The 16592-nt window shown below is 42.7% G+C and overlaps 1 protein-coding gene across 1 annotated transcript in view; it reads left to right on the top strand.

Annotated features, from left to right (window-relative positions):
- Positions 1-16592, top strand: part of LOC132825648 (pappalysin-1-like) — a 326796-nt gene that overhangs the window by 101040 nt on the left and 209164 nt on the right. The window lies entirely within an intron of this gene.

Below are 16592 nucleotides of genomic sequence, written 5' to 3'. Positions count from 1 at the left end.
GTAAGGAAAGATCAGCAAATGATCAGTGACATACAAGGAGTGGCAGTATTTGTTCAAATTAAATGACACTGCTTAGCAATGGAGAGGAGAAGGATGATGTAACGAACAATATCAAAGTGTCTCAGGTAGACAGAAGCTTTATGCTAATTCCCAAAGGCATAATTTTTGAAAAATGACATAGAGATAATGAATGGGTTAGTGAGAAGAATGTCCTATATCCACTGCCATGGGCTTAGGGGTTAGCACAGATGCCTCACAGCACCAGGGACCTGGGTTTGATTCCACTCTCAGGCTACTGTCTGTGTGGAGTTTGCACATTCTCCCTTTGTCTGCATGGTTTTCCTCAAGGTGCTCTGGTTTCCTCCTACAGTCCAAAGAAACACAGGTTAGGTAGATTGGCCATGCTAAATTGTCCAGAGACGTGCAGGCTAGGTGGGTTAGCCATGGGATATTCAGGGTTACAGGAAAACTATAGTGGGATGGGTCTGGGTGGGATTCAGTTTGGAGGGGCGTTGAGGACACGATGAAATGAATGGCCTGCTTTCACATTGTAGGGATTCTATAATTCTGTATCTTGATTGTTAAGGCAAAAAAAGTGTCTTTTCACTGCTTGAAAACTGGGTGGGATAGTGGAGTAGGTCTTTGATCGTCTCAGACCTGAGGTCAGATCCAACCAAGCAGTGAGGAAAATCTTCTCTCTTTGTTGAGGGAGAGAGTAATACAATGGGTTTTTCACTGTTTAAAACATATAATCACCTACAACTTCCTGCAGAAGGGATGGACATGGCTTTTGAGATATGTTATTATGGACTGTTCTCAAGGAGGACAGGGAGGTAGAGTATCTAATTTGCATTCTTTTCTGTGATAGTGAAAGATTTCAGGGAGTGGTAGGATATGATGAGTGGCCTTAGTTTGAGGGTGTCAGGATCTGACTCAGCTGCGATGCACCCTTGAGCATGTAAGCTTCTGACAATAGTGTCTGGACTCTGCATTAAGAATGGTTATTGGGGTGACGTTCATATATTTCAGCATGAATCACTGTCTTCAGTAGAAGCAGCTGGCAGGTCAAGAGTGCTTTAGCTTTACTGTCAAGATTTTCAATGTCATCTGATACCTTGCTTATAATAGATTTCATAACCCTCTTCTTGGTATTTATGACTCATTAAAGTATTTAATAATTTTGTTGTCAGTAAACTAAAAGCAATTATTACTTCATGTATAACTAATAGATAAACATAGCTTTGAGTATGAGTATCCTTTATTGTCATATGTGCTCCAGTACAGAAGTACAGGAGTACAGTGAAAAGTTTTTACAATGGCTGCCGTTAATGGTGCCATCTTAGGTACAAGTACCAAGGTACAAATCTTGGATACAAAAGGAAAAGTGGTGGCATTACTTACAAAGTCTTAAAAAAAGTTACAAGTAAGATAATTAGAACAGAGTTAAAGGAGTTACATTTGAATTCGGTAAAGAATTTCAGATAGCAGTAGCTCAGCATGTGATGTGACCACTGGTGCCAGACCCAAGTTCAGCTCCTGTCCCACTCCACTGCAGCCTCCAGTCTGCTCCTCACCAGCACTCAGCTGCAACAAGGTAAGTTGCACCATCCCAGGACTCACTTCCCTCAAGCGATACTGGAACCACTCCAGAACCCGGTTTCCCCACATGCAGCTCCAGGACTTGCATTCCCCTTGCACCGCTCCAGGACTGTCTGCAACCAAGTGTCCCTGGCTCCACTGCCAGGCCAGGCTGTTGCCAGGCCACGAATCCCACTCCTGGTGCAGATGCCACCTTGTGAACACTGCCATCTGCTGCCACCAGTCCCCAATCACTGGAGGAGCTTTGCTACCACTGTCACTGGTTCAGAACCCCAGGAGAATGACCCCACTGAAATACGTTACGGTTATGAAGTGTTGTTTAAGAGTAATGTACAATATAGCTATTGATAAAACATTATAACAATGACTATGGCTCAATCACTGATGTGCTGTCAAAGTCTGGTACAGACTGTGTCCTGGTGCTTTGATTGATACTGATCCTTCACAAGAAATATTGAGTAGAATCTGTGGTATATCTCATTAGTGAGGATGAGAGGGTGAAGAAAAACATAGCAATGAGTACAGTTGGTAGTTAGCAACGTCCTTATAATAGGAAAAGAATTCCAAGCTGTTCCACAGAAGTATGATCAATGGAGAAGGCATGAGAAAGGATGACCTGTGAGAGGTGGGCAGTAAGAAAGATATCAAGCGTAGATAAATCGAGGTGTTAATGGCAGGAATTTCATAGTTTAGACCTAAGACCTGGAAATGCAGCTACTGATGTTGGGATTAATAACAAAGCTGAAATGGACAGAATTTTTGTGGGTGCTGGGTTTGGGGATGGTAATAAAGATGCCCTCCAACACATCTCATCCACATGCCGCACCTCCACCCTCAGACCCCACCCCTCCAACCATTACAAGGACGGAACGTCCCTGCTGCTCACCTTCCACCCTACCAACCTTCGCATAAACCAAATCATCTGCCAACATTTCCGCCACCTCCAAAAATACCCCATCACCAGGGATATATTTCCCTCCCCACCCTTTTCAGCCTTCAGCAAAGACCGTCCCCTCCGTGATTACCTGGTTAGGTCCACACCCCCCTACAACCCACTCTCCCATCCTGGCATCTTCCCCTGCCACCGCAGGAACTGCAAAACTTGAGCCTACACCTCCTCCCTCACCTCCATCCAAGGCCCTAAAGGAGCGTTCCACATCCATCAAAGTTTTGCCTGCACATCCACTAATATCATTTATTGTATCTGTTACTCCCGATGCGGTCTCCTCTACATTGGGGAGACTGGGCGCCTCCTAGCAGAGCACTTTAGGGAACATCTCCAGGACACCCGCACCAATCAACCACACTGCCCCATGGCCTAACATTTCAACTCCCCCTCCCACTCTGCCGAGGGCATGGAGGTCGTGGGCCTCCTTCACCGCTGCTCCCTCACTACCAGATGCCTGGAGGAAGAACGCCTCATCTTCCACCTCGTAACACTTCAACCCCAGGGCATCAATGTTGACTTCAACAGTTTCCTTATTTCCCCTTCCCTCATCTCACCCTAGTTCCAAACTTCCAGCTCAACACTGTCCACATGACTTGTCCTACCTGCCTATCTTCTTTTCCACCTATCCACTCCACCCTCCTCCCTGACCTATCATCTTCATCCCCTCCCCCACTCACCTATTGTACTCTATGCTACTTTCAACCAACCCCCACCCTCCTCTAGCTTATCTCTCCATGCTTCAGGCTCTCTGCCTTTATTCCTGATGAAGGGCTTTTGCCCAAAACGTTGATTTTACTGCTCCTCGGATGTTGCCTGAACTGCTGTGCTCTTCCAGCACCACTGATCCAGAATGCAATAGCTTGCTAACTCAACTTCCAAAGAGTGAAATGCCTAACACGCTCCACTGTCAAGTTTCAAGACAGTGTTTAATTTCAAGTCAATTTCTTCAACAGTGTTCTTATTCCTCACTTTTTATATACATTTACTTTCTCTTTAATAAGTTATTTATGCTATGTATTATTGGAAATGTTTCACAGTGCAAAAGTAACTCCTTCCTTCCCAACACTGGCATGCACCTACACAGATAAACAGCAGCAGACCAAGAAGGTAGCTTACCACCACATTCTTAAGGGCAATTAGGGGTGGACAAAATACCAGACCAAACAGTGACAACCACATCCCATGATCTATCGAGTCAAAGAGATGTGCAGCACAGGAACACACCCTTCAGTCTAACTCGTACATGCTGACCAGATATCGTAAACTAATCTAGTCCCATTTACCAGCACTTGACCCATATCCCTCTGAATCTTTCCTGTTCCTATACCCATCCTGATGCCTTTTAAATGTTGCAATTGTACAAGCCTCCTCCACATGGGCGGCACGGTCGCACAGTGTTTAGCACTGCTGCCTCACAGCGCCAGAGACCTGGGTTCAATTCCCACCTCAGGTGACTAACTCTACCTGTGTGGAGTTTGCACATTCTCCCCGTGTCTGCATGGGTTTCCTCCGGGTGCTCCAGTTTCCTCCCATAGTCCAAAGATGTGCAGATTAGGTGAATTGACCATGCTAAATTGCCCGTAGTGTTAGGTGAAGGGGTAAATGTAGGGGAATGGGTCTGGGTGGGTTGCACTTCGGTGGGTCAGTGTGGACTTGTTGGGCCGAAGGGCCTGTTTCTACACTGAAACTAATCTAATCTAATCTTCCTCTGGCAGCTCATTCCATACATGCACCATCCTCTGCTTGAAAAAGTTACCACTTCGGTCCCTTTTAAATCATTGACCTCTCACTCGAAACTTATGCCCTTTCGTTCTGGACTCCCCCACACCAGCGAAAAGACATTACCTATATACCCTATCAATGCCCTTCATGATTGTATACATCTCTATAAGGTCACCCCCTCAGCCTCCAACACTCCAGGGAAAACAGCTCTAGCCTATTCAGCCTCTCTCTGTAGCTCAAACCCTCCAACCCTGGCAACATCTTTGTAAATCTTTTCTGAACCCTTTCAAGTTTCACAACATCCTCTCAATCAGAAGGAGACCAAAAGTGGCCTAACCAGCATCCTGTACAACTGCAACATGATATCTCAACCCTATACTCAATGCTCTGACCAATAAAGGAAAGCATGCCAAACACCTTCTTCACTATCCTACCTTGCTGCAACTCCACTTTCAAGGACCTATGAACTTGAACTCCAAAGTCTCTTTGTTCAGCAACACTCCCCAGGACTTTACCACTAAGTGTATAAGTCTTGCCCTGATTTGCCTTTCCAAAATGCAGCACCTCGTATTTATCTAAATTAAACTCCATCTGGTATTCCTCAGTCCATGGGCCCATCTAATCATGATTTTGTTGTACTCTGAAGTAACCTTCTTTGCGGTCCACTATACCTCCAATTTTGGTGTCATCTGCAAACTTACTAACTATGCTTCCTATGTTCACATCCAAATCATTTATATAAGTGACAAAAAGCTTTGGACCCAACACCGATCCTTGTGGCTCTCCACTGGTCACAGGCCTCCAGTCTGAAAAGCAATCCTCCGCCACCACCCTCTGTCTTCTACCTTCAAGCCAGTTCTGGATCCAACTGGCTAGTTCTCCCTATTCCATGTGATCTAACCTTGCTAACCAGTCGACCACGAGGAACCTTACCAAACATCTTACTAAAGTCGATATAGACATGTCTACTGCCCGTCCCTCATCAATCCTCTTTGTTACATTTTCAAAAAACTCAATCAAGTTAGTGAGACATCATTTCCGATGCATAAAGCCATGACTATCCCTAATCAATCCTTGCCTATCCAAACACATGTAAATTCTGTCCCTCAGGATTGCTCCAACAACTTGCCCACCACTGATGTCAGGCTCACCGGTCTATAGTTTCCTGGCTTTTCCTCACCACCTTTCTTAAACAGTGAATGAAAATAAAACTGAAATGAGCTTATGGTTAGAATAAACTGGTTGAGGAATGCATAGTGTTGCCAGTCCAGACAGATTAAAATGCAGTGCACTGAAACAAAAGACAAATATGAAAGACTGGTAAAGGAAGGGAATGGAAACTTTTTAATATTAGGATGGGAATTCTGAATATATTTGTAAATGCTGGATATTTTTAATACTTTGGTTGAAACAGTGGACAAATGTGTTAAAATTTTGCTCATTCAGCAAAACTCAGCTTGCTGGCCTCTCCATCCTCCAGACTAAGGTCAGGTGCTCCTCAGGAAAGCTGAAGCTCTCAGTACTCTGAAACGTTCCAAAAATCCCAGCTGCTATTTTGTAGAAGCAACCCAGGACATTCTAGTACATGTTCAGTAAGTGTTTCTCTGGGTATCCCAGGGTAATCAACGGCATAAGAAAAGTGAATATGTGCGCTGGGATTTAGATTAAAGGGGCCTCTCCATTAGAATAATGCACTTCTATTCTTAAGAGCTGACAGTGTTAATCACTCAACATATTTATGGCAGTAATAGATGGTCCTGGGTGAACAAACGTGTGGCAGCCTGGGATAGAAGCAGATGCAGAAATAATTTGAATTGAAAACAGATGCAGAGTTAACACCTCTCCCTCAGCTTTCTGAGGCTGGAGTTGTGTCAGATGCACTGATCTGAGATGGGTATGCATTTAAATATATATTAGTTGAATCATTGGAATTCAAAGTCCAGAATACGGTATGGCACTGCATGTAATAGGGGCTGAAGCAGCCAAAAGAGCTGGTCTCAACAGCATGAATGTTTTTTGTTGCATGACCAACTTTTCGAGTAAAGGCAGCAATGAAATTCACATGAAACAGGAGTTAAGCAATGTGCATATGTGAACAGGAAGCGTAACATCTATTTGAAGTGCCCTTCAAGAATTTGTTTCACCATAATGGCTGCCACAGCTAGGCTAGCAACCTCCAGGAAAACACAGCCAACATGCAGCCTATCCAGAGGGCACTAAAGGAACCCTGGAGGTCACCAAAAAAAAATTGTTAGAAAATATTGCTGGTATAGAGCTGAGAAAAGTACTGAGTACTGTTGTGGTTGCTGGCACTAACTTGGCTCCATTCCAATTATTTTTTCTAGCACTGTCCCGATCACCTCCCATCAGCTTAGCACCACCTCCAAGTTCTCCACGAAGGCTAAGGACAGGGGCCCAAAGTCCATTACCTATTTCTAGAAAGCAAACGAGAGGTGTCCTCAGCTCATAAGGTGCACAAGCTAAATGTGGATGTGATTTAAGAATGTCCCAATGGCTGTTGTGGATCATTTTAATATGAACATGACCAAACCATTCTTGGCAAGGTGACTGCACGCATATGAACATTAATATATAAGAATGTAAGAAGTGGAGTAGGCCATTCAACCTCCGGAGCCTGTTAGATTATGGCTAACCTGTGGCCAAAATCCATGTACCTGCCTTTGGCCCATATTCCTTAATACCATTGCTTAACAAAAGATTATCTGCTTCAGATTTAAAATGAACAACTGATCCAGCATCCACTGCAGTTTGTGGAAGAGAGTTTCAAACATCTACAGCCCTTTGTGTGTACAAATGTTTCCTAACATCTCTCCTGAATGGTCCAGCCTTCATTTTCAGACTCTGCCCTGTCATTCCAGAATCCCCAACCAATGGATATAGTTTATCTTTATCTATCCTGTCTTTTCCTATTAATATCTTATATTCATTTGCATAAAAATCGAACTGAAATGTGGAGTGGGAAATCATAATTATAATGTCACTGGGCTAGCAATCCCAAACCTAAATTAATGTTCTGGGGACATGGGTTCAAATACCACTAAATTGGATGGTGAAATTTGAGGTTAATTAAATTTGGAATTACACTTAACCATATAACCTTTGTTAATTGTCAAAGAAATCCATCTGGTTCTTTCATGTGCTTTAGGTATTCTTTCCTGGTGTGGCCTACATGGGACTCCAGGACCAAAGCAATGGGTCTTAATTGCCAACTGAAATGGCCTAGCAAGCTACCTGGCTGTATCAAACTGTAATGAAGTCCAGAGGAATGAAACTGGACAGACCATTTGACATTGATTTAAGCACAGGAAGCAATAATAATGAACTCAAGTCTCTCAACCATGCAATGTCCTCCTTATCGGGGGCTGCGCCAAAATCAGGAGAGCTGTTCCATAGCCTAGTCAAGCAATAGACTGACATAGTCATACAAACAGATTCATAGACTACAGACAATATCCAGACACTATCCTTGGCTATGTCCTGTGCCAGCAAAAGTGGTGGCACAGTGGTATATGGTTGGGAGGGAGTTTCCCTCAGCAATGACTTTCAACTCCATGGAATATCATGGCATCAGGTCAGATGTGGACAAAGAAACCTCTTGCGGGTTACTAACTCTTTACCCCATGTTGAGCAACATTTGAGGGACATACCGGCAAAGGTTCAAAATGTACTCTGGGTGGTGTTCAAAACCCCTCACCAAAAGTGGTATGGTAGCACCACTAATGACAGAGCTGGCCATATCCTGAAGGATACCGATGCTAGACTAGATCTGTGGCAGGTTTTGAGGGAAATAAAGAGGGAAAATATACTTGATACTGTTCTCAACAATCCACCTGTTACAAAGTCATCCGTCAATGACAATGTTGGTGAAAGATGACAACCATACAATGCTTGTGGAGGCAAAGTCTTGCTTTCACATTGATAGCACTCTCCCATCATGTTAAACAGAGTTAAAAATCACACCACACCATGTTATAGTCCTACAGGTTTATTTGAAAGTACAAGCTTTCAAAGATCATTTGTCAGGTAGCTAGTGGAGCAGGATCATAGGACACAGGATTTATCGTAAAAGACCTGTAACAATATGTGTCTTATGATCCTTTCCCCACTAGCTACCTGAAGAAGGAGAAGCACTTTGAAAGCTTGTACTTCCAAATAAACCTGTTGGACTATAACCTGCTGTTCTGTGATTTTTAACTTTGTCCACCCCAGTCCAAAACCAGCACCTTCACATCATGTTAAATAGAACAGACTTAAAGCTGGTCTAATAATTCAAACTGGGGTACCCATGAGATAGTCAACAGCAAGCAGAATCCCATTGAACGATATTCTGTGATCTTGTGACCCAGCACATCCCTCTCTCCAATGTTATGTTCAAGCTGGGAGGTCAACCCTGATTCAGTGAAGAGTGCTTGAGATATGCCAGGATCAGCACCAGGCATAACCTAAAAATAAGGTGTCATCTGGTTAAGCAACACGCCGTATGCAAAATGGCATAAGCAGCATGTGACAGACAGGACTAAATGATTCCAGAACAACGAGTCTGAGCTAAGCTCTGCAATCCTGCAACATCTAGTCCTGAATGATGACAGATAAGCAAACAACTCTCTGGTGGAGGATGCTCCTCAAATATCCCCAACTGGGGGAGCCCCCAACATCAGTGCACCAGACCAGTTGAAGTATAGCATTCATATTCAGCCAGAAGTTGATGGGTGGATAATCCACTTCAACCATCACATATGTCATTCTTCAACTCAGTGCAGATATGATGGGCTGAATGTCCTTTGGCTATGAGTCTATGACATTAGTATGGAAGAAGTGTGTGCCAGAACTAGCCACGTCACTAGCCAAGCTATTCTAGTACATCTACATTCTGGCATTTGGCCAACATTGTGGAAAACTCTCCAGCTATGTCCTGTACATAAAAGGAAGGACAAAATCAACCTGGCTGATTACCACCCTATCAATCTACTCTCAACCATCTGCAAAGTGATCGAAGCAATCGTTGACAGTACTGTCAGCTCATTTGCTTACCTAACATTTACTTGGCTCCTGGCCAAATCATTAACACCCAAATATGGACAAAACTCCAGAGGGGAGGTGAGGTGAGACTGAGTACCCTTGACATCAAGGCAGCATTGGACTGAATATGGAATCAAGGATCCCTAGCAAAACTGGAGTCAAAGAGAATCGAGTGGAAAACTCTCCACTGGTTGGAGTCATACTAAAGCACAATTGCCAATGGCTGTGGTTGTTGGAGATCAATCATCTCAGAACGAGGACATCACTATCGGAGTTCCTCAGGGTAATAACCTTGCTATAAACATTTTCAGTTGCTTCATCAATGACCTTCTCTTTCTCTTAACATCAAAAATGGGGATGTTTGCTGATGATTATGCATTGTTCAGCCCTAATCTCAACAATCCAGGTACTGAGCAGCCTTTATCCATACTGAGCAAAATGTGGGCAACTTCCAGACTTGGACCAATAAATGGAAAGCGACATTCATGCCGTGATGTGTCAGGCAATCGCCATTTCCAACAAAAGCTAATGTTATCATCGCCCTTGACATTCAATGGCAGCAGTATCTCTGAAACCACTATTATCAATATCCTCAGGGTTATCACTGAGCAGAAACTGAACTAGATTAGCTGTTGAAATACTATGGATACAAAAGCATGTCAGAAGTGAGAAATTCTCTCGTGAGTAATTCATCTCCTTTTTCCTAAAACCTGTTCACCATCTACAAGGTACAATTCAAGAATGTGGTGAAATATTCTCCACTTGCCTGAATGGGTGCAGTTCTAAAAACATTTAAGAAACTTGACATCATCTAGTACTAAGCAGTCTGCTGGATTGGCACATCATTCACCACCTTCAATACTCATTCCCTCCACCAATAAAGTATGGTGGCAGCAGTGTGTACTGTTTACAAGTTGCAACGCAGTAACCAATCAAGGACCCCGATAGCACATTCCAAACTCACAATCTTCACTAACTAAAAGGATAAGGAGAAGCTTTGCATGGGAATGCCACCACTTTCAACCTCACCTCAAAGCCACATGCCATCCTGACTTGGAATTAAATCGCTGTTCCTTTGTGGGGGCTGTGTCAAAGTTCTGAAACCTCCATTTTAACAACATTATGGGCGGTTCCACACTAGGTGTACTTCAGTAGTTCAAAAACACAGCTCACCACCACCTTTTCCAGGGCAATTACAAATGAGCAATAAATGCCAGCGACACCCAAATTCCCTGAACAAAGAAATAAATTGTGGAAAATATAGTCGATGTGTGAACTCTTTGAGGAAGCTTTTCATGAGCAATGGAAATTATTTAACTAGCTTCTGGTATTGGGATGCATCACAGTTTTCTGCTTTGCTAATCTGATTGCAAATTCAGACATACTCATTGCACAATCGTTTTCTGACATGAGCTTCATCTCAGCATGTTTGAATGTCAAAGTTCCACTCCTACAAATGAGATTTACTTGCACGTTTACAGGACTTGAAATGCAAGCCCCTTGCCATGATTGTAATGAAGACAGCCAGGTGGGCATCACAGAAAATGAGTTCCCCGACTGGGGCTGTTTACCTTGTTGAATCAGGGAGCTGTGGCTGACTTATATATACTGGGGTGTCAGAATACTGTTCACTCTAAGAGCTGGCTGTGAGGAAGGTGGATCAATGTCAAGGACTCTCCACATGTAACTGAAGGGTGACTTGGTGACAGGACACCAACCTCTATGGAATTATTGCACCTTTCTTCAATGCTGTGTTCATCGTTGTTTGAAGACAGCTTTACACTTTCACCTACATCTTACCACCTCCACACTCACTTGTCTTGCTGCCTGCCTAAAAATAGTGAATTACAAACTTAAATAAACTAGACACAGTATATATTATAAAGAATAACAAGTGTCTGGCAGGGAGTTTGAGACACTAATTCAATCTTGGGGATCTACTGATGTTTATGAAAGGACCAAACTTCACTCTCACACAGTTTATGACATATTCAGAACTGCTTGATGGAATTAATCCACTGTAGTTTGTGGCCAGCCATCTGTAATTTTACATTTATCACAATGAAACTCACTTTAAAACAAAGATTTAAACTTGTTGTTTCATGTTTCTCAATACGTTGCCATTGTTATTGTGTGTCACATTCAATGGTGCATTGCATTTACTGCTCTGTCAGTTCAAAGAGTAACACGTTCCACACTAATATGATTTCACTTGAGCTTCAAAACAGTCTTGAGCTGTTTACTGTGCAGAATCTGATACATCCTTCCTGACATTGATGCAGGACACAAAGTGAAAAGGCTCCCTGTCTGAACGTCACCTGTGTGATATAACACATTGACAAACTGGACATCTCTCATTGAAAGAATACGCTATTCGCCTGAATCAATAGCAGATTGCTAAACTAAACAGCCTTAAAGATGCTGTCTCAGGAATCTGGAGCTGTCTTTCCTGCCAAAAACTAGTTCAACAGAAAATTTTAAAACTGAAATTGATGGGTCTTTCTGAAGTAATAATATTAAGGATTACAGAAACAATGTTGGCGATAGAGTTCAGGCAGAGATTAACCATCATCTAATTCACTGTCAATACACTGTCCAATGTTCCAAAATAAAGGTAATTCAAAGAGGGAACTGAAGGAGTGATATTTAAGCTGAGCATTTAAAATGTCAAAACTGAGTAAGGAAACTGCTGCATATCAGTAATCTGCAATATTGATGGAAGTCAGCAAACAAATTGCTCGGTGGGTCATGGATGAATATGCAATGGCAGATGATCTGAGGCACAGTTTCTCAGTGTGTGATGATCATGACTGAGATGGCACTTCTTTTGCTGCAACAAAGTTTAATGCCATATGGTTGAAGAACAGAAAAAGTTGGTCAGGATTCTCTATCCTGCGCTTTGTGTGCCCAAGAGGGACAGAAACGTATCTCTGGCTCCCATAATGAATCACTCCACCTCCTGTCCCTTGAGGCACACTTTCTCCAAACTAGACTGGGATTGCCTGTGGACCTCTCCAACCACATGCAGGACACCATTCTCTCAGCTGCTGTTGGTTCATGCCTGTGTATAATGTTGGCCACAGCCCAGTAGCCTGTAGACGTTGGCTATCTAGAAATTCAAATGGAAATACCGATTATCCAGAGTCACATGTCACTGAAGCTAAAGAACCTCCAGCTGGGAAAAACTCAACACTTTCAGGGAGGGAGAAATCAAACCCAGAGAATGGCACAACATGGAAACCTTTTCCTGGTCACTGTCCAGAATAGGTTTTGTCATTGTATGCTATGACCAGAGAACTAGTCTGACTGCTGATGGAACTCATACTCATTTCTCAACACTGTAAAAAATCCTTCAAGTCTGCAAAAACTGCTTGCCCCATTTTTATCCATCCTGTTCACTCATATGGTAGCTGTTTATTGTTCGACATACAGCCAGCCCTCAGTGAAAAGGGCAGGTGAGCAGGCTTTCTGGAATTCTTGGCATTGGCTCCTCTCCATTGCTTAGTAACTTACAATAGCTGAAAGGATGGATACATAATCTTCTGAATTACTTTGTGCCATCAGTAGTGTTGCAGCTGAAATTGGGGCCTACGTTGTCTGGGGTATCTAGTTGACAAGCAGGAAATGTGTTTCTTCAGAATCTCAGACAATGCATTTGCAGTCAATGGTCAGTTGGATCAAACCCAGGATTCCTACACATGCAGTCTTCCATTGTTGGTGTAAGTAAATGCGACAAAGTTTTTATGCACCTACAACACAAGAGGTTAGGCCTATGTGTGGGGGGTGGCGGGGACCAAAAATGTATGGCAAAACCTACACCTTGTTCCAACAGCTCACACTCCACAGGTATGAGGATTGGAATATTTTAACTTCTCAAATGCATTTATGTGACTGTTGTCAAGCACTGTCCGATGGATAGGACAGGGATTTTGGACAGGGGGAGTCTACCGGTGCAGGCTAGAGGGAATGGTCCCTGATTCTTCAGGGGACTGTGGTGCAGTGATGATCATAGTCAGGGGGTGGGGTGGGAGAGATAGTTGAGGGAAGGAGAGCCCTCATGTTTTAGCATGAGCTTTCGCATGAGGCAACAGTGTTGCTGCAGTCAGTCAGCTTGGCACCAGGGTGAAAATGATGCTATAGTATCCTGAAATTTAAGTAGCAATTGTCCACCACCAACTGAAAATGTAACACGTAAAAAAGGCATGTGTCCGGTACACTCTGGGCACTGTCATTTCTGTCACCAGCTTGTTGCGTTCCAGTTGGCAGGCAGAGTTAAAATTGGGCCTTTTGGACTCAAGAGTTTGCAGTAAATACTAAGATTAAACAGGCACTTTAAATGTGAGATATCCAGTGTGATTATTAAGTGTAGAAGAATTATACTTGATAAATTATTCTTGCATCACGGCCACTATAAAAGCTGCTTTATTACAACCAACACCTGCAAGGATGGTGCAACTCAGAATTAACCTGAGGCTGTGTCTGAACAGTAGCTAACAGGAATTTGGTGTGCGTAACTGAAAACTATAAAAACCTTCATTCATACCATAGGCTGCAGCGATCAAGCTACAACTTAGTCGGGGGTTCAGATGATGTCATTAGGTAGAAGAGCGAAGTACCAGAAATGTATGAATATTTAGTGAGCCACACGATTTGATTATAGCCATTAACTCCTTCCAAAGACTTTGGAGTTTTTAAAAACACAATTGCACCAGTCTGCTTGCAGCAATTGTGCCTTTGCTAACTGCCTGTCACAGTGACAGGGAATTCTACTGAGTTAATATTTTATTCGTCCACTCAGTTACTTCCAAGGGTCAATTTCAATTGTCCATCCTCAGACCAGTGAGACCTCTATTAAAGCGGGGAGCCTGTCCTGTTTACCAGCTTAGTGCTGCATGTATAGGAACTTAGAAAACAAGAACAGGATTCAGCCATTCGGCCCATTGAGCCTGCTGAACTATTCAACCAGATCACAGCTGATCTTCTACCTAACAGTATTTTCCTGCACTATCCCTAAATCCTTAATAGCTTTAATATTTCATGCCATCCTCAATTTCATTTCTACTTCTGTTTCTATGATACATATATTCAGTAATATATTTTGCATTAACTAAGTAATGAAGAGAATTGAAGAGGACAGAGTGGTGGACGTGATCAATAGGACTTCAGTAAGACATTCAACAAGGCACTTCATGGTAGACTAGTAAGCAAGGCTAGATCACATAGAATATAGGGAGAACTAGATGTTTGGATACAGAACATAGCAGGCAAAGGATGGTGATTAAGGGTTGCTTTTCAGACTGGAGGCCTGTGACTAATGGTGTGCCAAAAGGAGTGGTGCTGGGTCCACTGCTATTCATCATTTATGTAAATGCTTTGGATGGGAACATAGGAGGTATGGTTATTACGTTTGCAGATGACACCAAAATTGGAGGTGTAATGGACAGTGATGAAGGTTGCCTCAGCGTACAATGGGATTTTGGTCAGATGGGCCAATGGGCCAAGGAGCGGCAGGTGGAGTTTAATTTAGATAACTGTCAGATGCTGAATCTTAGAAAGGCCAATAAGGCTGGATTTATACATTTAATGATAAGGTCCTAGGGAGTGTTGCTGAACAAAGAGACCTTGGAGTGTAGGTTCACAGTTCCTTGAAAGTGATATCGCAGGTAGACAGGATAGTGATGAAGGGGTTTAGTATGCTTTCCTTTATTGGTCATATTATTGAGTATAGGAGTTGGGAGGGCATGTTGCAGCTGTACCAGATATTGGTTAGGCCACTTTTAGAATATTGCATGCAATTCTAGTCTGTCTGCTATGGGAAGGATGATGTGAAAAGATTTACGAGGATGATGCCGTTGTTGGAGGGTTTGAAATATAAGGAGAGGATGAATAGGCTGGGGCTGTTTTCCCTGGAACATTGGAGGTTGAGGAGTGACCTTATAGAGGTTTATAAAGTCACTAGGGGCATGGATAGGATAAATTGATAAAGTTTTTTTTTCCCCGCAGTAGAGGAGTCCAAAGCTAGAGGGCACAGGTTCAAGATGAGAGGGTAAAGATTTAAAAGGAACCTAAGGGGAACATTTTCACACGGAGGGTGGTGCATGTTTTGAATGAGATGCCAGAAGAGGTGGTGGAGATTGGTACAATTTCAAAATTTAAAGGCAACTGGATGGGCACATGGATCAGAAGGGTATGTGCCAAATGGGACTAGATTCATTGAGCATATCTGGTCAGCAGAGATGAATTGGACCAAAGAGTCTGTTTCCATGCTGTACAGCTCTATTACTCTGTAATAGAAATTCAAGGGCTTCCATATCTGACCACTGTCCTGACGTGGCATCTAATGTGTGGCAAAATAGCCACATAATCCCAGAGGCAGATTGCCCATTCATAACCCATAGATTCACACATCATGGAAGGTAGCTGTTCTGCCCATTGCAATAATGCTGACTTTGCGAGCACTGTCTATTTAGTCACACTCCTCTGCCTTTTCTCCCCATTGTGCAAATACATCCTTTTTCAAGGATATGTCCAACCCTCGTTGGAAAGTAATTATTGAATCTGCTTTCAACACCCTTACAGGCAGTGAATTCCAAGAGCATAACGATTTGCTGTGTTAAAAAAATACATTATTTGTGCATGTGTGCGGTGGTGAGAAGCAGAATTTTCAGGTCAGGCTGAGTTCCAGGAACCATCCAGCTTCAGAGAACATTGCTGTAGCACCATATTTAGCTGTAGCAGCAAGCTTACATTGTGGCAAACACTGTGAACTTCAAGTTTTATTGAAGGTTTTGTTGAAAAGTATTTTTGCAAGGTATTCATGTAATACAGTCCATCATTTCACTAAATGTGCTGATTTACCATGCTCTTTGTCCCTGTATTTACTCACCATAAATGTGAAATGAAAAACATAGAAAAAAATGGTGTTTGTAAATGCTGAAGGACTATAGTTTCTTTGAATATACTATTCAAAGAAGAGGAGGGTTTATTTAAATTACAGTGTGGAAAGTTGGTGATCGGACTATGTGTGACTCTGGACTCACAAGAATGTGATTGACTTTTAACTATTTTCTGCAATAGCCAATAAATGCTGGCCTTGCCAGTGATGCACTCATCCCATGAATGAATTAAAAAATGAGAACCTGGCTACCAAATTTCGGTCAATATACTGTGTTACGAAGCTAAGTTCTGAATCTTGCGTGTCCATCCTGTCCTCATCTAAATATCAATTGTAAAACGATCGTGTGACATGGTAAATGAGTTGATTTGCCAACTGCTGCTCTCT

This window comes from Hemiscyllium ocellatum, chromosome 21 (genome assembly GCF_020745735.1).
Source record: "Hemiscyllium ocellatum isolate sHemOce1 chromosome 21, sHemOce1.pat.X.cur, whole genome shotgun sequence".
NCBI classification, from domain to species: domain Eukaryota; kingdom Metazoa; phylum Chordata; class Chondrichthyes; order Orectolobiformes; family Hemiscylliidae; genus Hemiscyllium; species Hemiscyllium ocellatum.
The sequence above is the reverse complement of the archived record's forward strand: the minus strand, read 5'-3'. Positions and strand labels throughout refer to the sequence as shown.